The sequence below is a fragment of the Loxodonta africana genome, chromosome X (assembly GCF_030014295.1).
Source record: "Loxodonta africana isolate mLoxAfr1 chromosome X, mLoxAfr1.hap2, whole genome shotgun sequence".
Taxonomy (NCBI): domain Eukaryota; kingdom Metazoa; phylum Chordata; class Mammalia; order Proboscidea; family Elephantidae; genus Loxodonta; species Loxodonta africana.
In genome coordinates this window covers 167,451,886-167,476,096 of record NC_087369.1, presented here as the reverse complement: position 1 = coordinate 167,476,096, position 24,211 = coordinate 167,451,886, and positions in this window count along the sequence as shown.

The window sequence follows — 24,211 nt, the reverse complement described above, 5'->3', positions numbered from 1 at the left end:
CTTTTTTGTGACTCTGGAAGGATCCAAAACAGAATTTATTAAAAAAAAATATGAAGACAATTGGGTATGCTGGGGGAGAGGGATGAGGGGAAAGAGAGATCAGTTTTTAAACATTCTTTCCACTTCTAGAATGTTCCAGGCACTGTAATAAAAGCAAAAAAAAGTATTTATATCTCTAGGTAGTACTGGGAAACCCTGGTGGTGTAGTGGTTAAGTGCCACAGCTGCTAACCAAAGGGTTGGCAGTTTGAATCCGCCAGGCGCTCCTTGGAAACTCTATGGGGCAGTTCTACTCTGTCCTATAGGGTCACTATGAGTTGGAATCAACTCGACGGCACTGGGTTTACTGGGAGTTAGTAGTGTCTGAGCTCCAGCTGATCATGGGGATGGCACAGACTGGGCAGCATTTCATCCCATTGTGCATGGGGTCACTATGATTCGGGGACTGAGTCATTGCCAACGAATGCGTTCACCAAAGTTTCATGAGTTTGGATAGTACCATATCTGGGCCCAGCTCCAGGCCTGCTTAATCCATGTTTAAAAGATAGGTCTTGGAGTGTATATTTGTGAGAAAGCTTCCAGATGAGTCCAGTGATCGGCCAGGTTTGAGGACCACTGCTCTGTCTTTTATATCTCCTGCCTTTAGAGTTAAGAGACTATTTCACATGTTTTGAAGATGAAGGCAGGCAGTGAGATCTTCTTTAATGTGGGCCCTGAGAATGGACGGACCCTTACAGCCCAAGGGCAAGGCCTTGAACAGTACGGTGAAACTAGCAGAGCCAGGTAGAAGAAGTATCCTAGCACTGGATCAAACATACTCAAGTAAATCTCCAACTTGAAAAGGGTCATTTCCCCTAGAAATCCTTGCTGTGTATTACAGGCTGGACTCAGCTCCACAATATCAGTTGGAATTTTTGGCCACTTCTTGTCTTCTCTCCCCATAGATGTTACTGACTGCAGAGACCTCTGCTCACCAGGGAGTTTTCAGATAGAGTAAAAAGGCAATTAGAGGCTGGCAGGGTGAATGGATTAAGGCAGTACACCAGGAAGTTGTGAAAACAAGCAAGCAAATACTTAAAGCAACAAATAATTGTGCTTCCTATTTCACTGAGAAAATAGAAGCAATTACAAGAGACTTCCACAGACTTCCACTACTAATCTCCTCACCTACCTACATCTGTGCCCATACACACTGTCTTCCCTGCTGTAACTATGAATGAACTGGGGTCTTATTTAAAGGCCAACCCATCTACTTCTGCATTAGGTCCCCAAAATCCTCCCCCTCCCTCCTACATCATGACTTTCCTACTAGGTATTTCACTTCAGAAGACAAACATGCTATTTCCTCCACCCCTCGCCCCCCGCCAAATCTAACCAAGAACGTAAAAAACTAAAAACAATTCTCTTAACCACTTATCCATGAGCATTGCTAATTCAGTAGTAGAATTCTCGCCACTATTATGGGTGAACCGGATTCCATTCTTGGACAGTGCACTTCATGAGCTGTCACCACCCATCTGTCAGTGGAGGCTTCAGTGTTGCTATGATGCTGAGCAGGTTTCAACAGAGCTTCCAGACTAAGATGGAGTAGGAAGAAAAGCCTGGTGATCTTCCAGAAATGAGTCATGAAAACCCTATGGATCACAATGATCCGAGCTCCAGCTGATCATGGGGATGGTGCAAGACTGGGCAGCCTCTTATCCCGTTGTGCTTGGGTCGCCATGAGTCAGGGACTGGCTCAATGCCAGCTAATAACAACCACCTCTTGACCACACTCCCCCCTTAGCCACCTACCATCACATTTCTCTTCTGCTTATCACAGCAAACCTATTTCAGAGTTGTTTACATAGCCTATTCTGAATTCCTCTTCTCCCACTCTCTCTCAAATCCAGACTTTTGCCTCTGCTGTTCCACCAAAAGCGCTCTTGGTCAAGGTCACTAATGACCTCTACGTTGCTAAATCCAATGGTGAGTCATCATTTCTCAACTTACTAGACTTACTCAGCAAGCAGTTGACGCAGCTGATTACTCTTTCCTCCAAAACAAATTTGCTTGGCTTGCAAGACCAGATTTTCCTGCTTCTTTGCTGGCTGCTCCTTCTCGATCTCCTGATTCCTCCTCAGCCTCCTGACTTCTGATCTGTGGAATGCACCAAGACTCAGTCTTGGACCTTTATTTCCTGTTATTTATACTTACTCCATTGGAGATCTCTCAGTATCTTATTTTTAAATTCCATCTCGGTGGGAATGGTTCCAAAATTTATGTTGCCAGTCTGAATCTCTCTCCTGAACTCCATACTCCTACATCCAGCTGCCTCCTTGACACCTCCATTTAGATATCTAATAAACAGGTCCAAACTGAACTGCTGATCTTCTCCTGAAAACAGCCCCCGTTGCAGTGTTCCGTCTCTCAGTTAATGTCAAGTCCAACCTTCTAGTGTCTCAGGCCAAAAACTTACAGTGATTTTTTTTGACTACTCTTTTTCTTATACCCCACGTAACATCTTTTACAAGAGTTCCTGGCTCGTCTTACTCTCTCCAACCTAACCTCTACATTGTTGCACAGTACAGTTTTAGCAAATGTACATTTTGTCATAGTATTTTTCTGTTTTAAATAATGTCTAAACTCTTTTAACATGACATTCAGTGGTTTACATGACCTGTACCTGTCCTACTTCTCACTTCACTCTCCCCCTACCCCTGAAAATCCTGTGCTCCAACTGTGTCAACATGTTGTAATAATAGGCAGTCCCTGGGTTACAAATGAGATCAATTCCTAACTGTGTTTTTAAGTCGAATTTGCAGGCAAGTTGAAACGTGTGCATATGGTTCTTACCATACTAAAACCAAACCCAGTGCCGTCAAGTCAATTCCGACTCATAGTGACCCTACAGGACAGAGTAGAACTGCCCCATAGAGTTTCCAAGGAGCGCCTGGCGGATTCGAACCGCCAACCCTTTGGTTAGCAGCTGTAGCACTTAACTGCTATGCTACCAGGGTTTCCATATGGTTCTTATTTAGCCTTATTTTGGTGCAAGAAGGAGCCCTTGTGGTGCAGTGGTAAAGAGCTTGGCTGCTAACCAAAAGGTCAGCAGTTCGAATCTACCAGCCACTCCTTGGAAACCCTATGGGACAGTTCTACTCTGTCCTATAGGGTCACTGTGAGTCAGAATTGACTCAGCTGCAGTGGGTTTGGTTTTGGTTTAGTGTAAGAAAAGGCTGTAAGCCTTTTCAATGATTTAAAAGCTGCACGTTCAGCAAGTGAAGGTAATTGCAATGAAGAGTTGTTGCAAGTAAGGGTTGGTTCAGTGAGCCCTGGTAGTGCAGTGGTTAAGCACTAACCAAAAGGTCGGCAGTTTGAACCCACCAGCTACTCTGTGGGAGAAAGATGTGGCAGTCTGCTTCCTTAAAGATTTACAGCCTTGTTAAAAGCTAGCAAGCGGCTATCTAAGATGCATGAATTGGTCCCAACCTACCTGGAACAAAGGAGAATGAAGAACACCAAAGACATATGGTAAAGATGAGCTCAAGAGACAGGAAAGGCCACATAAGCCAGAGACTCCATCCGCCTGAGACTGGAAGAACTAGATGGTGCCCGGCTACCACCAATGACTGCCCTGACAGGGAACACAACAGAGAATACCAGATGGAGCTGGAGGAAAGTAGGATGCAGACCTCAAATTCTAGTAAAAAGACCGGACTTAATGGTCTGACTGAGACTGGAAGAACCCCAGAGGTCATGGCTCCTGGACCCTCTCTCAGCCCAGAACTAAACCATTCCTGACTCCAACTCCTAAGACAAAGATTAGACTGGACTATAAGACATAAATTGATACTGGTAAGGAATGTGCTTCTTAGCTCAAGTAGACACATGAGACTATGGGGGCAGCTCCTGTCTGGAGGTGAGATGAGAAGGCAGAAAGGGATAGGAGCGGTTTGAATGGACGCGGGAAACACAGAATAGAGAGAAGGAGTGTGCTGTCACATTGTAGGGAGAGCAACTAGGGTCACATAACAATGTGTGTATAAGATTTTGTATGAGAAACTGACTTGAATTGTAAACTTTTACTTAGAGTACACACACACAAAAAGATTTGGAAACCCTATGGGGCAGTTCTACCCTGTCCTATAGGGTCCCTATGAGTTTGAATCGACTCAACGGCAGTGGGTTTGGTTTTTTGATTTTAGGGGTTGGTTTAGTCGTTTCAAAGTGAGAACAAATTTATATAACATTAAAGGGCAAGTATGAGTTGTCCAAAAGTTGGACGTTTATAACCCAGGACTGCCTGTACCTTAAATTACCAGGTGGTTTAAGAAATCATGGAAACACTGGTGGCGCAGTGGTTAAGTGCTATGGCTGCTAACCAGAGGGTCGGCAGTTCGAATCCACCAGGCGCTCCTTGGAAACTCTATGGGGCAGTTCTACCCCGTCCTATAGGGTCGCTATGAGTTGGAATCGACTCGACGGCACTGGGTTTTTTTGTTTTTTAAGAAATCATGCATTTTTCATGCTTTTCTTTATATAATAATTGCCTCTTTCCTTTTAGGACCCCACAATATGTAGTGTTTGCACCATTTTATGTAGGTCTTCCCTCATTTAGACTGTAAGCCCCTTGTGAGCAGGGAGCATCTTCCTGGTCAATCAGCACTTAAGACAATGTTTATCAAATAAAAGATTAAGCCATTCTCTGTCCCCAGTGACACCCTTAAATGGCTTCAACTAGGGAGATTGGATTTCAGCATAGGATCAGAAGGACATGTAAGTGTGTGGTAGGGCAATTTATGTGGAAGATTCTGAAATTTGCTCCAATTGGAGGCTTTTTGAGAAAAAATTATTCTAGCTCTTCCTAAATCAGCATAAATAAAATAGGAGGGTTGGCCAACATGAGGTTCCAAATAGGATTTCCTAAAATTTCAATTTACTTGTGAAGATTTTCAGCCACATGGGTAATTCTGAGAGTACTGTGGTAGGTGGAAAAAGTAATTTACTGCTGTTGATGTCTCAAGATTACTGAGAAATTTTTACATGGTGTTCAATGAAATTTATGGATCACTTAATGAAATGTTTTCAAATAAATGTTTTTAAGCCTTAATATTTTATAAAATTTGCTAAATCCTGCTACACATCTAAAAAGTAAAAAAAACCTAAGTTCATTAGCAATAGCCATGACTCTTTTTTAGGTTTAGTGTCATTATACGTGGATTAAGCAGGCCTGGAGTTGGGCCCAGATATGGTACTATCTGGTGGTGCAGTGGTTAAGAGCTCGGCTGCTAACCAAAAGGAAGCTAAGAAGGGATTTTAGGAGGCCTGGAGGTTTTTTTTTTTGGAGGTACAAGAGGAAACCCTGGTGGTGTAGTGGTTAAGTGCTACAGCTTCTAAGCAAGAGGTCGGCAGTTTGAATCCACCAGGTGCTCCTTGGAAACTTTACGGGGCAGGTCTACTCTGTCCTATAGGGTCGCTGTGAGTTGGCATCGACTCAATGGCAACAGGCAGACTTGGAGGTACAAGAAAGCGATAAGAAGGAGGTCAAAAAGATTTGCACCTACCTTTTTTTTTTTTTTTAAAGTGTCCTGCATTTTATTTGATCACAGACACCTTCACTAAGACCTCAGTGGTTCAAGGGTAGGTCTGGCCTTCAAGTGTCCTTTGAGGTCAGTATTATTATCATCATTTTATAGATTAGAAAAATCACATCGGTGATAATAACTTCCTCCAAAACACATGCTAAAGAGCATTGCCAAGCTATGAACGCAGGTCTGGTCTTTTCAAAGCCTGCCTTCCAGTCAGGAGATTGTAACTGCAGGACTGTGCCATTATGGAGCACAGAGGAGGCCCAGGAGGAAGGTAGAGGCTCATTGCGCATTTGTTTGTTGAGGCATTTAGATGTAGAACTGGAGTTTACTTTTGCTCCCTTGGCATTCTCATGTCTTCCACGTATGCATTTTGTTTGTCTTAGGAAACAGCATTCCTCCATGTCTTTTTTTGTGGAACAAAATTCAGGTTTGAAGGCTGACACTCTTCAGGCTGGGCAGAATAAAGCCCTCTGTTCAACAAACACGCATTAACTGCCTACAGCCTGCCAGGCACTGCAATGTATATTTTGGATCACAAAGATAAGTAAGACGGTTTTTGAATAAAATGACATTCCTATCATAATAATATGTGCTGAGTGCTGCAGAAACAGTGAACCGAGTGACTACTTTGGATATACTTTAATTTAGGTCTAATACAATTGGTTTGTATTCTGTTTTTAATACCAATATAAAAAAAGTTGCCGTTGAATTGATTCCGACTCGTGGCCCCGTTTGTGTCAGAGTAGGAATGTGCTCCATAGGGTTTTCAATGGCTGCTTTTTTGGAAGTAGATCACCAGGCTTTTCTTCCGAGGCATCTCTGGGTGGACTCAAACTTCCAAACCTTTTGGTTAGCAGCTGAGCATGTTAACCGTTTGTACCACCCAGGGACTCCCTAAACACCAGTAAACCAAAAACCAAACCTATTGCTGTTGAGTTGATTCCAAATCATAGTGACCCCATAGGACAGAGTAGAACTGCCTCATTGGGTCTCCAAGGCTGTAATCTTTATGGAAGCATGTTACATCTTTCTCTTGCAGAACAGCTGGTGGGTTTGAACCACCAACCTTTTGGTTAACAGCCAAGTGCTTAACCAGTGCACCACCAGGGCTCCTTTATATACCAATACCACCATGTAATCCTGGTCCTTGCCATTTAACCAAAAAACTGACTTGTTCAACATCCTTATTTTTATGTATATAAAAATAAAATAGTAAGCACCTATTTGCAGTATTTCACAATTCTAAGAAATATTGTAGTTTTTCCCATGACAGGGCTGAACAGACTAACCAAAATGTCCTATATCTTTGTTTTTTGGCTGGTTTACATCAAATCAATGTCAGAGAAAGAACACTTGATTGATTCTTGATGACATCAGAGGAGTTTTTAGGCGTGAGCTTGGTGTACCAGTCATGGGTCACAGAGCCCCATATGAGATAGTCACAGTAGTCAAGCATGCCCAGTGTGTGACTGATCTTGGACTTGAGCACAAATTGATGGCCACTCTTAAATAATTTTACTCGACGGCACTGGCGTTGGTGGGTTCTTAAATAATTGCTATAAGATTCTGCAGGCTTGCTTGACTTTCTGGCTTATCACGAATACGACAGTGATTTATGTGATTTCATAATAAAACCTCCATAATTATGGACTGATGGGTAAAACCTGAATCGACAGCGAACCTGAAAAATAGTAATAATACAGATGCCATGAATTAATTATGACTTTAGTAGGAAAAGTATTTCCAGTGCAGGACCTAGGGAGGAAGTGAACATTATAAAAGGTGGTTTGAAGGTTAGGAACCAAGGGATTGGCTCATTCCCAGCCCCCAGTTTTCCTCTCTGTCTTTTCTACTTCTTACAAACTCTGAACTTCATTTAAGAGTCATCTAAAGCTTGATATGCAATGGGGGAAATTAATTGGTTTCCTTCAGAGTCATTACTGTAGAGTATGTTTCTGTGAAATAACTAAAGGTTTCTTTCTTGATCAACAAAACAGAAGTATGCAGACAAAAGTAATTGAACCAAAATGGCTTTGTAAACAATCTGCCAGCACTACCCAAGACCCGTTGGCCTATGGCACCCGGAACCCTCAGGCTTTTTGCTCGTTCAGAATGGCATTATACTTACTTTGACCATCCTGCTGGCTGCACCAATTTGTCGAGCTACCTGGAGTCACTGTGATCAATTAGGACAAGCTAAACTGAAAGTAACAATCAAGGCTTTATTCATTTTTTGTGACAGTGCAGATGAGAGGCAAAAAAAAAAGGCACCAGCTTGCCAGTGTTTTATTTTTCCTCAGGAAATGGTACCAGGTGAGGGACTGATGACTGGCGGTTACAGGCAGAGGGATTCATCTCAAAGCCCAGGGAACCCCAAACAAAAGGCTCCTTCCTTTTTATGGACCCAGGTTGCTAGAGGTAGGGAGAGGGGCAAGGGGCTGGAGTGGAAAAGCACTAAGTCAAAGTGAACGGAAATGCTTCAATTAGGGCCTCCTGAAAAGGAGGTCTCTCACTAGAGGAGCTTGGGAAGTGCCTCACACTGAGGATCCTGGTAAGGAGGACTCCAAATGGAGAGGCACCTGAGCTAGGAATTCAGATACGCACATGAGCATGGCTGGCCTGGGAGGCCTGAGTCCTTGACTGCAGCTTTTTCCCTCCAGAAAATTCCAGTGCACAGGCTTTGCCAAGTCTGATGTGGCCAGGGTAGCTTTGCCCCTTGAGGCCTCCCAGGCACAACCTTGTAATTGCCTAAGGTCACACCTAAAAGATCACATTTAAGATTTTGGCCTGGAGTGGACCCCTGACACTAATGAGTAGGAACAATTCATTCTTGTTCCATTATTCTTTCTGCAAATTTCAAGTGGTATTCATAGGGATTTGGTGTTATAATTTGATTTGCCATTTAGGCTCAGCTACAAATAATTCTCTGAAATTCACAGGTTATCTTGGATGGCAGATAGCTACATGATTTAATAGGAATTGTTTTACCATTAATCTTAGGTGCTCCTAGTAGTGACTGAAATTTAATTATCATCCTTTATTGTTTTGATTTTTGGCACACTGGGGAATCTATCTATCTATTCGTTAAACTTTGTTGGAATTAACTCCAAGAGACTGTCAGTTCTCCCGTTGTGTACTGAGAGTTTGTTATATTCAAAATTGCTTGAAATTAGTGACACACCAATAGGAACTTGAGTGTTTCTTTTGTTACAGACAGATAGTATAATCCTGTTTGTTATATTAGGATTTGATTTGGAGTCACATTGAAAAAGGGAGAACAAAAAAAAAGGGGGGGACTATTTCTATTTGTTTTTTAAAATTATTGCCTTTTTTCTGACTTTTCATATACCAGTGAATATAAATATAAAATGTTACCCAATTAGAAGAAGCAATATGTCGTATAGATATTCTGCTCTTGGCAGTGACTATTTCACGTGACTTGTTCTTCTTACATACGTCTTATTCCATTTCCAGAAGAGATCCAAGCTTGGCAGGAAATTACTAATTTTTTTTTTAATTTAATAAACCATCTTGTGTTGAATCATGAAGATATAGAGCTGGAAGAAAACTCAGAGTATGTTTTAATGTGCCCAAGGCGTGGGTTTGAATCCTAGATCCATTACAGTTGTGTGGTTTGGCGCTGGCTGCCTAACCTGTGTCTCAGTGTCCTTATCTATCAAACGAAAACATCACACTAGTCCTATTTACTTCCCAGAGTTGAAAGGAGGTTTGTACACATTAACACAATTTGAAAAGAAAAACCACTGAGCAAACATTATGGGTGATTTCTTTTAAAAATGAGGAATGTTTAAGTAGCTTGCATAGGGTCACATAGTAGTTTTGTGGCAGAGCAAGAGCTAGAAGCCAGGTCTTTAATTCTCACTATGAAAGTGTCAGTAACACACTGATGGAATTCCTTGTTTGTAAGGAAATCCCAGAAAAGAGAGAAATCTCATGGGTAATATCCCTTTTAGACTGCTATAAAAATAGGACTCTCTTTTTGTTGTTTGTTTTAATTTTTATTGTGCTTTAAGTGAAAGTTTACAAATCAAGTCAGTCTCTCATACAAAAATTTAAATATACCTTGCTATATACCCCTGGGGTGGGGATATACCCCTAGGTGCTCTCCCCCTGATGAGACAGCACACTCCTTCCCTTTACTCTCTCTTTTCATGTCCATTCAGCCGGCTTCTGACCCCTCTGCCCTCTCATCTCCCCTCCAGACAGGAGCTGCCAACATAGTCTCATGTGTCTACTTGAGCCAAGACGCTCACTCTTCACCAGTATCATTTTCTATCCTATAGTCCAGTCCAATCCCTGTCTGAAGAGTTGGCTTTGGGAATGGTTCCTGCCTTGGGCTAACAGAAGGTCTGAGGACCATGACCTCCTGGGTCCTTCTAGTTTCAGTCAGACCATTAAGTCTGGTCTTTTTATGAGAATTTGGGGTCCGTATCCCACTCTGTCCTTCCTCAGGGGTTCTCTGTTATGTTCCCTGTCAGGGCAGTCATCGGTTGTCACTGGGCACCATCTAGTTCTTCTGGTCTCAGGCTGATATAGTCTCTGGTTTATGTGGCCCTTTCTGTCTCTTGGGCTCATAATTGCCTTCTGTCTTTGGTGTTCTTCATTCTCCTTTGCTGCAGGTGGGTTGAAACCAGTTGATGCATCTTAGATGGCCACTTGCTAGTGTTTAAGACCCGAGACGTATAGGGCTTTTAAAATACAGTGTTATCAGAGTTGAGAGTTTGACCCTCTAAGAGATGACACAAAAGGCAGAAGGAGGTTTCAGAGACAGAGTTCTAAAGAAATAATGTTGTTATTGTTACTTGCCGTCAGATCTGTTCCTACTCATAGCGACCATACGTAAAACAGAACGCAACACAGCCCGGTCCTGTGACATTCTCACAATCGTTATGCTTGAGCCCATTGTTGCAGCCACTGTGTCAGTCTATCTCATTGAGGGTCGTCTTCTCTTTTGCTGATCGTCTACATTACCAAACATGATGTGTTTCTCCAGGGATGGGTCCGACCTGATAACATATCCAAAGTATGTGAGACAGTTTTGCCATCCTTGCTTCTAAGGAGCATTCAGGTTGTACTTCTTCCAAGACAGATTTGTTTGTTCTTGTGGTGGTCCTTGGTATATTCAATATTCTTTGCCAACACCACAGTTCGAAGACTTCAGTTCATCTTCGGTCTTCCTTATTCATTTTCCGGCTTTTGCATGCATATGAGGCAATTGAAAATACCATGTCTCGGGTCAGCTGTACCTTAGTCTTCAAGGTGGCATCTTTGCTTTTTAACACTTTGAAGAGGTCTTTCACAGCAAATTTGCCTGATGCAATGCGTCTTTTGATTTCTTGACTGCTGCTTCTATGGGTGTTGATTGTGGATCTGAGTAAAATAAAATTCTTGACAACTTCAATATTTTATCCGTTTATCATGGTGTTGCTTTTTGGTCCACTTGTGAGAATTTTTGCTTTCTTTATGTTGAGGTGTGTCTTAGGCTAGGTTCTCTAGAGATGGAAAACTAGTAAAGCATATGAATATATATATAGAGAGAGATTTATATCAAAGATTTATTAACGGCTCAAGTCATTGTAGAGGCTGGAATGTCCCAAGTCCGTGGATTAGGATGGAGGCTTCTCTCGATTCACATGGCTGTAGGGGCTGATGAAACCCAAGATTGGCAGCTCAGAGAGCAGGACTCTGCTCACAGGCTGTGAAGATCGATGAATCCCAAGATCAGCAGGTAAGCTGATAGCTCAAGTCCCAAGAACCAGAGGTTAGACGCGCAGGAGGCAGCTGCAGGATCCAGGGCGAGCAAAAACCCGGAACGTCTGCTTATATTCGGATGCAGGCCACACACCTAAGGAAAATCCCTTTCAACTGATTGACTACTCACAGCAGATCCCATCATGGGAGTGTCACATATAAACATGGTGTATCATGGCCCAGACAAGTTGACACACAGTCTTAACCATAACAAGGGTGTAATCCATACTGAAGGCTGTGATCTTTGATCTTCACCAGTAAGTGCTTCAAGTCCTCTTCACTTTCAGCAAACAAGGTTGTGTCATCCGCATAATACAGGTTGTTAATGAGTCTTCCTCCAATGCCAATGCCCCATTCTTCATATAGTCCAGCTTCTTGGATTATTTGCTCAGCATGCAGATTGAATAGGTATGGTGAAAGGATACAACCCTGACGCACACCTTTACTGCATTTAAACCAATCAGTATCCCCTTGTTCTGTCCGAACAACTGCCTCTTGACCTATGTAAAGGTTCCACATGAGCACAATTAAGTGTTCTAGAATTCCCATTCTTTGCAGTGTTATCCATAATTTGTTATGATCCACACAGTCGAATACCTTTGCATAGTCAATAAAACACAGGTAAACATCCTTCTGGTATTCTCTGCTTTCAGCCAGGATCCATCTGACATCAGCAATGATATGCCTGGTTCCGCGTCCTCTTCTGAAACCGGCCTGAATTTCCGGCAGTTCCCTGTCGATATACTGCTGCAGCCATTTTTGAATGATCTTCAGCAAAATTTTGCTTGTGTGTGATATTAATGATATTCTATAATTTCCACATTCGGTTGGATCACCTTTCTTGGGAATAGGCATAAATATGGATCTCTTCCAGTCAGTTGGCCAGGAAGCTGTCTTCCGTATTTCTTGGCATAGACAAGTGAGCACCTCCAGCACTGCATCCATTTGTTGAAGCATCTCAATTGAGATTCTGTCAATTCCTGGAGCATTGTTTTTTGCCAATGCTATCAGATCACTCATGAACAACCTGCATTATGCAGATGACACAACCTTGCTTGCTGAACGTGACGAGGACTTGAAGCACTTACTAATGAAGATCAAAGACCACAGCCTTCAGTATGGATTGCACCTCAACATAAAGAAAACAAAAATCCTCACAACCGGACCAGTAAGCGATATCAGGATAAACAGAGAAAAGATTGAAATTGTCAAGAATTTCATTTTACTTGGATCCACAATCAACAGCCATGGAAGCAGCAGCCAGGAAATCAAAAGCGCATTGCATTGGGTAAATCTGCTGCAAAGACCCTGTTTAAAGTATTGAAAAGCAAAGATGTTACCTTGAAGACTAAGGTGCGCCTGACCAAAGCCATGGTATTTTCAACCTCATCATATGCATGTGAAAGCTGAACAATGAAGAAGGCAGAGCAAAGAAGGACTGACACCTTTGAATTGTGCTGTTGGTGAAGAATATTGAATATACCATGGATTGCCAAAAGAATGAACAAATCTGTCTTGGAAGAAGTACAACCAGAATGCTCCTTAGAAGCAAGAATGGCGAGACTGCATTTTACATACTTTGGACATGTTATCAGGAGGGATCAGTCCCTGGAGAAGGACATCATGCTTGGCAGAGTACAGGGTCAGTGGAAAAGAAGAAGACCCTCAAGGAGGTGGATTGACACAGTGGCTACAACAATGAGCTCAAGCATAAGAATGATTGTAAGGATGGCGCAGGAGCGAGCAGTGTTTCGTTCTGTTGTGCATAGGGTCGCTCTGAGTCGGAACCAACTCAATGGTACCTAACAACAGCAACAACACGACTTTATAGATGTTGTACTGAAAACAAATATTTTGATATACCAGCTTATGAATAAATGCATAGGCCTCTGGTTTTTATACCATCATAGGCATAATCTTTAGCACAATTTAAAGTCAAATTACTCAGTTCCCTTATTACATGTGCCTGGGTCATGTTATTGTAAAACAAACAAAGAAAACCAAACTTGTTGCTATCAAGCCAATTCCGACTCGTAGTGACCCTATGGGACAGAGGAGAACTGCCCCACAGGGTTTCCAAGGAGTGCCTGGTGGATTCAAACTGACGACCTTTTGGTTAGCAGCCAAACTCTTAACCACTATGCCACCAAACCAAGCAGCCATAGCACTTAACCACCGTGCCACCAGGGCTTCCACTGTGCGACCAGGGTTTCCCATATTAAGTGCTCTGTAATTGTTGTTGTCAGGTGTCTTCAAGCCGGTATTGACTCACAGGGCCCCTGCATACAGCAGAACAAAACACTGTTCGGTCTTGTGCCATCCTCACAGTCATTATGCTTGAGCCCATTATTGCAGCCACTGTATCAGTCCATCTCATTTAGGGTCTTCCTCCTTTTCGCTGACCCTCTACTTTACCAAGTATGATGTCCTTCTGCAGGGACTGATCCCTCTTGATAACATGCCCAAAGTAGGTGGGAAGAAGTCTTGCCATCCTTGCTTCCAAGGAGCAATCTGGGTGTACTTTTTTCAAGACAGATTTGTTCATTCTTCTGGCAGTCCGTAATATATTCAATATTCTTCACCAACACCATAATTCAAAGGCGTCAGTTCTTTTTCGTTCTTCCTTATTCACTGTCCAGCTTTCGCATGCATATGAGGCAGTTGAAAATATCATGGCTTGGGTCAGGTGCACCTTAGTTCTCAAAGTGACATTTTTGCTTTTTAACACTTTAAAGAGGTCTTTTGAAGCATATTTGCCCAACGCAATGCATCCTTTGGTGTCTTAACTGCCGCTTCCATGGCTGTTGATTGTGGATCCAAGTAAAATGAAATCCTTGACAACTTCAATCTTTTCTTCATTTATTATGGTGCTTATTGGTCCAGTTGTGAGGATTTTTGTTTTCTTCATGTTGCGGTGTAATTCATACTGAAGGCTGTGGCCTTTGATCCTTATCAGTAAATGCTTTAAGTCCTCTTTGCTTTCAACAAGCAAGGTTGTGTCATCTGCATGTTGCAGGTTGTTAATGAGTCTTTTCTCCAATCCAGCTTTCTGTTACTCTGCTTTCAGCCATGATCCATTTGATATCAGCAGTGATATCCCTCATTCACTCCCTGTAATTATCATTCCTTAAGATGTAGATAAATTGGATCTGTCACGCTGAAACGAGGCTGAAATTGTTTTATTAGTCTGGCTACTTAAGTCCCAATATCATCCTGTTTTTTTTTTTTTAATATTCTCGTCAGATTGAGAGGCCTTGATAGTGACGCAAGCGGATAAGCGCTTGAGTATGGCCGTTGGAACCTACCCAGAGACGCCTCAGAAGACAGAGTTGGCGATCTGCTTCTGAAAGATCCCTGCCTTGAAAACCCTATGGAACAGTTCTACTCTGTACACATGGGGTCACCATGAGTTGGAACGAACTCGACGGCAACTAACAACAGCAATATTCTGCCCCGGGCCTACTGAACATTTTTTATGGCCTGATATATATAGTTGTATTTTTTTGGAAGAGTTTTCGGTAAAATATCATCAAATCTAGTTAAAGGAAATAGTCCTGTTTCCCCAATATAAATCTGCTAGTATCATTTATGGGAATTCCTGGGTGGAGTAAACAGTTACGCACTCGGCAGCTAACTGAAAGGTTGGTGGTTCAGATCTACCTGGAGGCACCTCAGGAGAAAGACTACCTATGCAATTTTTCTCTATTAGATGGGTTAATTTTGGCATTATAGGGTCAAGTCCTAGTTGACCTCATCTTGAGGAAAATTTCCACCATGTCTTATTGGCTGAGGACACATCTGTACAATTACTGAGGGCCCCTCATTTGTCTTTGTAGCAATTAAGTTCATTTTTCCACCTGTACCCAAAAGAGCTCTCCCTTGACCGTTATCTGGGGATCATTATTGTGGCAGCACTGAATTGCCTTTGACTGTTTCTCCAGAGCAAATAATGCTCTCCCTCTTGATGTGGTCTCTTACTTCATTTCCGCAAATGCTGCATTAATTATTTTATGTGTCCCTGTTAATGTTGGGGTCTAGTTGCTTTTATAAGTATGTTTTATAAGAAGTCATTTCACCTTTCTGGTACTTCAGCTGCAGTGAACGAGAAAGGAATGTGAAAGCTCCATTGATTATCCATGTTATTTGCCCATTTCCACATTTTTATCATAAAATGTGTCCCCTGGTATGAATAAAAAGTTTCACAGGCTCCACATCTTTCATATGATTCCTCCAAAAGTTTTATTTTGGTTTGGCCAGTCCGCATAAAGGAAGAAATGCAGTTCCAAACCCCAAATGCACATCAGCAGTAGTAAAACCAAGCTGTTTATCAGGGCCGTTTTTAGAAGTGCCCTGTAATCAGTCTGCCAATGTTGCCCAGAAACCAGCCCTTTGGGTGCTTTGTCTTAAGAGTTATTCATAAATCTGAGTCCGTTTACCTGTTGGACATGTGACCATAATTCTCTTTAGTGCACTCCACTCACTTAAAAGGGCAGTGGCCAAAGGTCCAGATACCTCATGTGATCCTGCTTGTTAACAAGTCTGTGAAAGGATTTGATGCCAGAACTACCTTCCATTGTCTCAAGTGCTTCCTTTTAAATTTTATAGGCCATATGCCTTTGGTGAGGACATCAACTTCACTATGTTTTAAGACTGCTCTTTTACCTTTTTAACAAGTTGAAACATGACACATTACATTGGTATTGACTGACCATTCCAAAGTTACTTTGCCCAAGTTGCTTTCCATTAATTATCCAGTCATTTTGTTCTTAACCTACTTAATAGCATTGTCATTTCACTAGCTGCCACCCACAAATCCATGAACCTATGAACCTCCAGGTTGTTTCCTTTCTCTGCCATCAGGCTGTCAGAAGATAAGCATGGCTTGCTAATTGGTCTGGCCCTTCACCTGTTTTCCCATTTTGAGGTGGCGGGAAGCAGCTTTCAGTTAAAACCCTGCTCCTGGTTAGAGTGGCACTACCATCCACAGACAGAGATATAGTCTAGATCTTCCTTTATTTAATAAATCCCCACCAGGACTGCCTCTACGTAATGTGAGGCATTCCTTCACTACTTGTTGACACGGACAGTACTTGGGACAGTAAGGGAGCAAGTTGTTGACTGGCACCTCCATGTATAGTGCCATGAGGGCCAGATTTGACCCTTTTCTGAAGTTGTGACTGCAGTTTTAATTGGTTGGTCTGAGCTCCTCCTCTGGGATTTGATTGGGCCCATGGCATAAGTAGAAGCTTTGTCTGTGGTAGGAAAATGATTTTGAGGCCCTGGCACATTAAGTCTTTTTTTTTTTAATTTTAATATTATGAATTATGTTTATTTGATCATTTTTAAATGCATTTACTTGAGCTATAATTAAACACCACACTTATAAATAATAATGTTTTTAAACTTCCGTATTATATTTGCTAATTGACTTCAGTATATGTGTCATAGAAATGCTCTGTCTAGAAATAGGCAGAGTACATAACAACCGCAACAAAAAACTTGTTACTAAATCAAGGCAGAATTTTGCTCTCATGTGGTTAATAATTTATTGTTTTATTAAAGAATTTAAAATAATTTTCTAATTCATATCTAAATCACATGTAATTATTTTTATTTATTGTGCTTTAAGTGAAAGTGTGCAGATCAAGTCAGTCTCTCATACAAAATCTTATACTCACCTTGCTATGTAACCCTAGCTGCTCTCCCCCCAATGTGACAGCATACTCCTCCTCTCTAGCCTGTATTCCTCATGTTCTTTCAACCTGCTCCTGTACCCGTCTTCCTTCTTGTCTCACCACCAGACAGGAGTTGCCCACATAGTCTCGAGTTATTTATTTGAGCCAAGAAGCTCACTCCTCACCAGTATCATTGTCTGTCTTATAGTCCAGTCCAACCCCTGTCTATAGAGTTGGCTTTGGGAATGGTTCCTGTCTTGGGCTAACAAAGGGTCTGGGGACCATGACTGTCAGGGTACCTCCAACCTCAGTTAGACCATTAAGCCTGGTCTTTTTACGAGAGTTTTAGATCTGCATCCCACTGCTCTCCTGCTCCCTCAGGGGTTCTCTGTTGTGTTCCCTGTCAGGGCAGTGATCGGTAGTAGCCGGGCACCATCTAGCTCTTCTGGTCTCAGGCTGATGGAGTCTCTGGTTTATGTGGCACTGTCTGTCTCTTGGCTTCATCTTTACCATATGTCTTTGGTATTCTTCATTGTCCTTTGCTCCAGGTAGGTTGAGACCAATTGATGCATCTTGGATGGCTGCTTGTTAAGATTTAAGACCCTAGACATATCACCAAAGTGGGATGCAGAAGATTTTCTTAATACATTTTGTTATGCCAGTTGACCTAGATGTCCCCTGAAACCATGGTCTTCAGACCCTCGTCCCTGATACTCTGGCCTTTGAAGCATTTGCTTCTATTCAGGAAACTGCTTTTGGTTTAGTCCAGTTGTACTGACTTTGCCTGTGTTGTGTGTTGCCTTTCCCTTCACCTAAAATAATTTCTGTCTAATATTCACTAACTAGATAAAAAAAAAAAAAATTTTTATCTAGTTGGTGAATATCCCTCTCCCTCCCTCCCCACCCTTATAACCATCAAAGAATATTTTTTTCTGTGTTTAAACTTTATCTAGAGTTCTTATAATAATGGTCTCATTCAATATTTGTCCTTTTGCAACTGACTAATTTCACTCAGCATAATGCCTTCCAGATTCCTCCATGTTATGAAATGTTTCACAGATTCGTTGTTCTTAATTGTTGTATAATATTCCATTGTGTGAATATACTATAATTTATCCATTCACCTGTTGATGGGCACCTTGGTTGCTTCCATCTTTTTGCTATTGTGAACACTGCATTGTCCTATTTTTTCTTCCATGATCTTTATTGTTTTAGATTTTGTATTTAGGTCTCTGATCCATTTTCAATTAGTTTTTGTGCATGGTGTGAGGTATGGGTCTTGTTTCACTTTTTTGCAGATGGATATCCAGTTATGCCAGCACCATTTGTAAAAGAGACTGTCTTTTCCCCATTTGGAAACCCTGGTGGCATAGTGGTTAAGTACAACGGCTGCTAACCAAGAGGTCAGCAGCTCGAATCCGCCAGGCGCTCCTTGGAAACTCTATGGTGCAGTTCTACTTTGTCCTGTAGGGTCGCTATGAGTCGGAATTGACTCGAGGGCAGTGGGTTTGGTTTGTTTTTTTTGGTTTCCCCATTTACCTGACGTTGGGCCTTATCAAATATCAGCTGCGTATATGTGGATGGATTTATGTCTGGATTCTCAATTCTGTTCCGTTGGTCTGTGTAGCTGTTGTTGTATCAGTACCAGGCTGTTTTGACTACAGTGGCTGTATAATATGTTCTAAAATCAGGTAGTGTGAGGCCACCCACTTTGTTCTTTTTAAGTAATGCTTTACTTATCCAGGTCCTCTTTCCCTTCCATATGAAGTTGGTGATTTGTTTCCTCATCTCAATAAAAGAGTCACTGGTATTTGGATTGGGATTGCATTGTATCTATAGATCGCTTTGGGTAAAATAGATATATTTACAACGTTGAGTCTTCCTATCTATAAGCATGGTATTTTTTTCCACTTATGTAGGTCTCTTTTGGTTTCTTGCAGTAGTACCTTGTAGTTTTCTTTGTATAGGTCTTTTACGTCTCTGGTTAGATTTATTCCTAAGTATTTTATCTTCTTGGGTGCTATTGTAAATGCTATTGATTTGGTGATTTCCTCTTCAACATTCTCTTTGTTGGTGTAGAGGAATCCAACTGATTTATGTATATTTATCTTCTATCCTGATACTCTGCTGAACTCTTCTAGTAGTTTCAGTGGTTATCTTGAGGATTCCTTAGGGTTTTCTATGTATAAGGTCATGTCATCTGAAAACAGAGACATGACCTTATACATACCTTTACTTCTTCTTTCTCAAGTTGGATGCCCTTTATTTCTTTATTTAGCCTAATACCCTTGGCTTGGACCTACAGCACAATGTTGAATAAGAGTGGTCATAAAGGGCATCCTTGTTTGGTTCTTGTTCTCAAGGGGAATGCTTTCAGACTCCATTTAGGATGATGGTGTTTATTGGCTTTGTATAAAAATGATGGTGGTTATTGGCTTTGTATAAAAATGATGGTGGTTATTGGCTTTGTATAAAATGCCCTTTATTATGTTGAGGCATTTTCCTTCTCTTCCTATTTTGCTGAGAGATTTTATCATGAATGGGTGTTGGACTATGTCAAATGCCTTTTCTGCTTGAATTGATAAGATCATGTGGTTCTTGTCTTTTGTTTTATTTATGTGGTAGATTACGTTGATTATGTTTGTAATGTTGAACCATCCCTGCATGGGTCACATAGCTGGTATGAATCCCACCTGGTCATAGTGCATTATTTTTTTGATAAACCAATTGATATTTTGTTGAATTCTAATTTTTTTTTAATGGCTAGAATTTTGCTGAGGATTTTTGCGTCTAAGTTCATGAGGGACGTTGGTTTGTATTTTTCTTTTTTTTTTTTATGGTGTCTTTACCTGGTTTTGGTATCAGGGTTAGGCTGGCTGCATAGAAAGAGTTTGGTAGTATTCCATCCTTTTCTATGCTCTGAAATACCTTTAGTAGTAGTGGTAGTAGTGGTGTTAACTCTTCTCTGAAAGTTGGGTAGAATTCTCCAGTGAAGCCATCCGAGCCGGGGCTTTTTTTTAAAATAATTTTTATTGTGCTTTAAGTGAAAATTTACGAATCAAGTCAGTCTCTCACATATAAACTTATGTACACCTTACTCCATACTCCCACTTACTCTCCCCCTAATGAGTCAGCCCGCTCCCTCCTTCCAGTCTCTCCTTTCGTGATAGTTTTGCCAGTTTCTAACCCCCTCTACCCTCCCATCTCCTCTCCAGACAGGAGATGACAACATAGTCTCAAATGTCCACCTGATACAAGTAGCTCACTCCTCATCAGCATCTCTCTCCAACCCATTGTCCAGTCCAATCCATGTCTGATGAGTTGTCTTCGGGAATGGTTCCTGTCCTGGGCCAACAGAAGGTTTGGGGACCATGACCTCTGGGATTCCTCTAGTCTCAGTCAGACCATTAAATCTGTCTTTTTATGAGAATTTGGGGTCTGCATCCCACTGTTCTCCTGCTCCCTCAGGGGTTCTCTGTTGTGCTCCCTGTCAGGGCAGTCATCGGTTGTGGCCGGGCACCATCGAGTTCTTCTGGTCTTAGGATGATGTAGTCTCTAGTTCATGTGAGGGCTTTTGTTTTTGTTGTTGGGAGTTTTTAAATTGCCTTTTCAATCTCTTCTTTTGTTATGGGTTGATTTAGTTGTTCTACCTCTGTTTGTGTCAGTTTAGGTAAAAAAAAAAAAGGCAGTGTGTTTTTAGAAAGTTGTCCATTTCTTCTAGGTTTTCAAATTTGTTAGAGTATAATTTTTCATAATATTGTGTTCTGATTCTTTTAATTTCAGTTGGGTCTGTTGTGATATTGCCCGTCTCATTTCTTATTTGGGTTATTTGGTTCCTCTCCTGTTTTTCTGTTGTCAGTTTGGCCAGTGGTTTATCGATTTTGTTAATCTTTTCAAAGAACCAGATTTTGGTCTTGTTAACTTTTTCATTTATTTTTCTGTTTTCTATTTCATTTCATCCTGCTTCAGTTTTTATTATTTGCTTTATTCTGGTGCCTGAGGGTTTCTTTTGTTGCTCTCTATTTGTTGAAGTTGTAGGGATAATTCTTTGATTTTGACCCTTTCTTCTTTTTGGATGTGTGCATTTATTGATATAAATTGACCTCTGAGCCCTACTTTTGCTGTGTTCCAAAGGTTCTGATAGGAAGTGTTTTCATTCTCATTTGATTCCATGAATTTCTTTATTCCGTCCTTAGTTTCTTCTGTATTCCAATCGTTTTTCAGCAAGGCATTGTTCAGTTTCCATGTGTTTGATTTCTTTTCCCTGCTTTTTCTGTGATTGACTTCTAGTTATATGGCTTTATGGTTAGAGAAGTTGCTTTGCAATATTTTGATGTTTTGGATTCTGTTAAGGCTTGCTTTATGGCCTGATATATGGTCTATCTAGAGAATGTTCCATGTGCATTGGAAAAGAAAGTGTACTGTTTGCTGTTGGGTGGAGTGTTCTGTATATGTCTATGAGGTCAGGTTGGTTGATGCTGGCATTTAGCTCTTCCTTGTTTTTATTGAGCTTCTTTCTGGATGTTCTGTCCTTCACTGAAAGTGGTGTGTTAAAGTAACCTGCCATTATCATGGAGCTGTCGATCTCATTTTTCAATGCTGTTATCGTTCGTTTTATACCTCTTGAAGCTCTGTCATTGGGTGCATAAATATTTAATATGGTAATATCCTCCTGGTATGTTGTCCCTTTCATCATTATATAGTGTCCTTCCTTATTCTTTGTGTAGATGTAACTTTGAAGTCTGTTTTGTCAGAAATTAGTATTGTTACTCCTGCTGTTTGACTGTTTTTTGCTTGAAGTATTTTTTTCCATCCTTTGAGTTTTAGTTTGTTTGTGTCTTTAAGGTGTGTCTCTTATAGGCAGCATATAGACAGATGGTGTTTTTTAATCCATTCTGACATTCTCTGTCTCTTTATTGGTGCATTTAGCCCATTTATGTTAAACGCAATTATGTATGTATATCAGTTTAGTGCTGTTATTTTGATGTCTTTTTTTGTGTGTTGTTGACAGTGTCTTTTTTCCACTTAATTTTTTGTGCTGCGTAGTTTATTTTTTTCTCTTTTTCATTGTTGTTGATTTTGTTTTTGCTGAGTCTTTAGGATTTTCTTGTATTTTATTTTGCTGTTTAGGATTGTTAGTCTCCTATGTGGTTACCTTATTATTGCCCCCTATTTTTCTAGGTTTAAACCTAAGTTTTATCTCCCTATATCACCTTGATTTTCTCTCCATATGAAAGATCTATGACTACTCTATTTAGTCCCTCTTTATTGTTTTAATGTTGTTATCTTTAATATAATGACATTGCTGTTTCCCTGTTCTGAGCATTTTTTTTTATCTTAATTTATTTTTGTGATTTCTGTACCTGTGTTGACATCTAGTTGCTCTGCCCTGTGTTCTAGTCTTGGGTTGATATCTGATATTATTGATTTTCTAACCAGAGAACTCCCTTTCATATTTCTTTTAGTTTTGGTTTGGTTTTTATGAGTTCCCTAAACTTCTGTTTATCTGGAAATGTCCTAATTTCACCTTCATATTTGAGAGACAGTTTTGCTGGATACATGCTTCTTGGCTAGCAATTTTTTTTTTCTTCAGTGATTTATACATGTCATGCCGTTTCCTTCTTGCCTCCGTAGTTTCTGCTGAGTAGTCTGAGGTTATCCTTATTGACTCTTCTTTGTAGGTGACTTTTTGTTTATCCCTGGCCACTCTTAAAATTCTTTTTATCTTTGGTTTTGGCAAGTTTGATTATGATATGTCTTGGTAACTTTCTTTTGAGATCTACCTTGTATGGGGTTCGATGAGCATCTTGGATATGTATTTGTCATGGATTGATTAATGTCCCCCCAAAAATCTTTGTATCAATTTGGCTGTGCCATGATTTCCCACATTGGTGGTTGTCCTCCATTTTGTGATTGTAATGTCATTTTAAAGGGATTAGGGTTGGATTGGAACACCACCCTTACCCAGGCCACATCCCTGATGCAATGTAAAGGAAAGGGAAGCAAGCAGACAGTTGGGGACCTAATATCACCAAGAAAGCAGCACCAGGAGTGGAGCATGCCCTTTGACTTTGGACCCGGGGTCCCTGTGCCTGAGAACCTCCTCGACCATGGGAATATTGAGGACAAGGACCTTCCTCCGGAGCTGACAGAGAAAGAAAGCCTTCTCCTGGAGCCAACGCCCTGAATTTGGACTTATAACCTACTAGACTGAGAAAATAAATTTCTTTTTGTTAAAGCCATTCACTTGTGGTATTTCTGTTATGGCATCACTGGATGACTAAGACAGTACCTTGTCATCTTTCATGATATCAGGGACGTTTTCTGTGAACAAATCTTAAACACTTGTCTCTGTATTTTTTGTTTTCCGTCCCTGTTCTGGTACCCCAATCACTCATAGGTTATTTCTCTTGATAGAGTCCCACATGAGTGTTAGGTTTTCTTAATTTTTTAAAATTCTTTTGCCTGATTTTTCTTCGAATATATTGTTGCCAAGTGTTTTATCTTCAATCTTGCTAATTCTGAGTTCCATTTCCTCAGTTCTGCTCTGCAGACTTTCTACAGAGTTGTCTAATTCTGAAATTTTATTGTTAATCTTCCGAATTTCTGATTGCTGTCTCACTATGGATTTTTGCAGGTTATTAAAGTTTTCATTATGTTCTTGAATAACCTTCTTAATTTCCTCCACTGCTTTATCTCTGTGTTCCTTGCCTTGTTCTGCGTTTTGCCTGGTCTCCTTCCTGATGTCTTGAAGAGTTCTATATATTAATCTTTTGTATTCTACATCTGGTAATTCCAGGTATGCATCTTCATCCAGAAGATTCCTTGATTCTTTATTTTGTGAGTTTGCTGAAGTGATTGTGGTCTGCTTCATTATGTGATTTCATATTGATTGTTGTCTCCAAGGCATCTGTAAGTTATTGTATCAGTTTTTTTTTTATGTTTGCTCACTTTGTTGTAGCTTCTTACTTTGTTTTGTTTTGATATGCCCAAATAAGCTGTTTGAGTGAGCTAGGTTGATTATTTTCACCTTTGAAGCTCTAACATCCTGTCACCAGATGGCTAGAGCTGTTACCAGGTATATGATCCTAGGAGTCCATTCCCTTTTCTTGTATGGATTCAGCTAAGGTGTCCAGGTAGTTGGTCATCAAGTGTGTGGTACAGGCTCTGTCCTACAGTCTTAGAGGGGCAG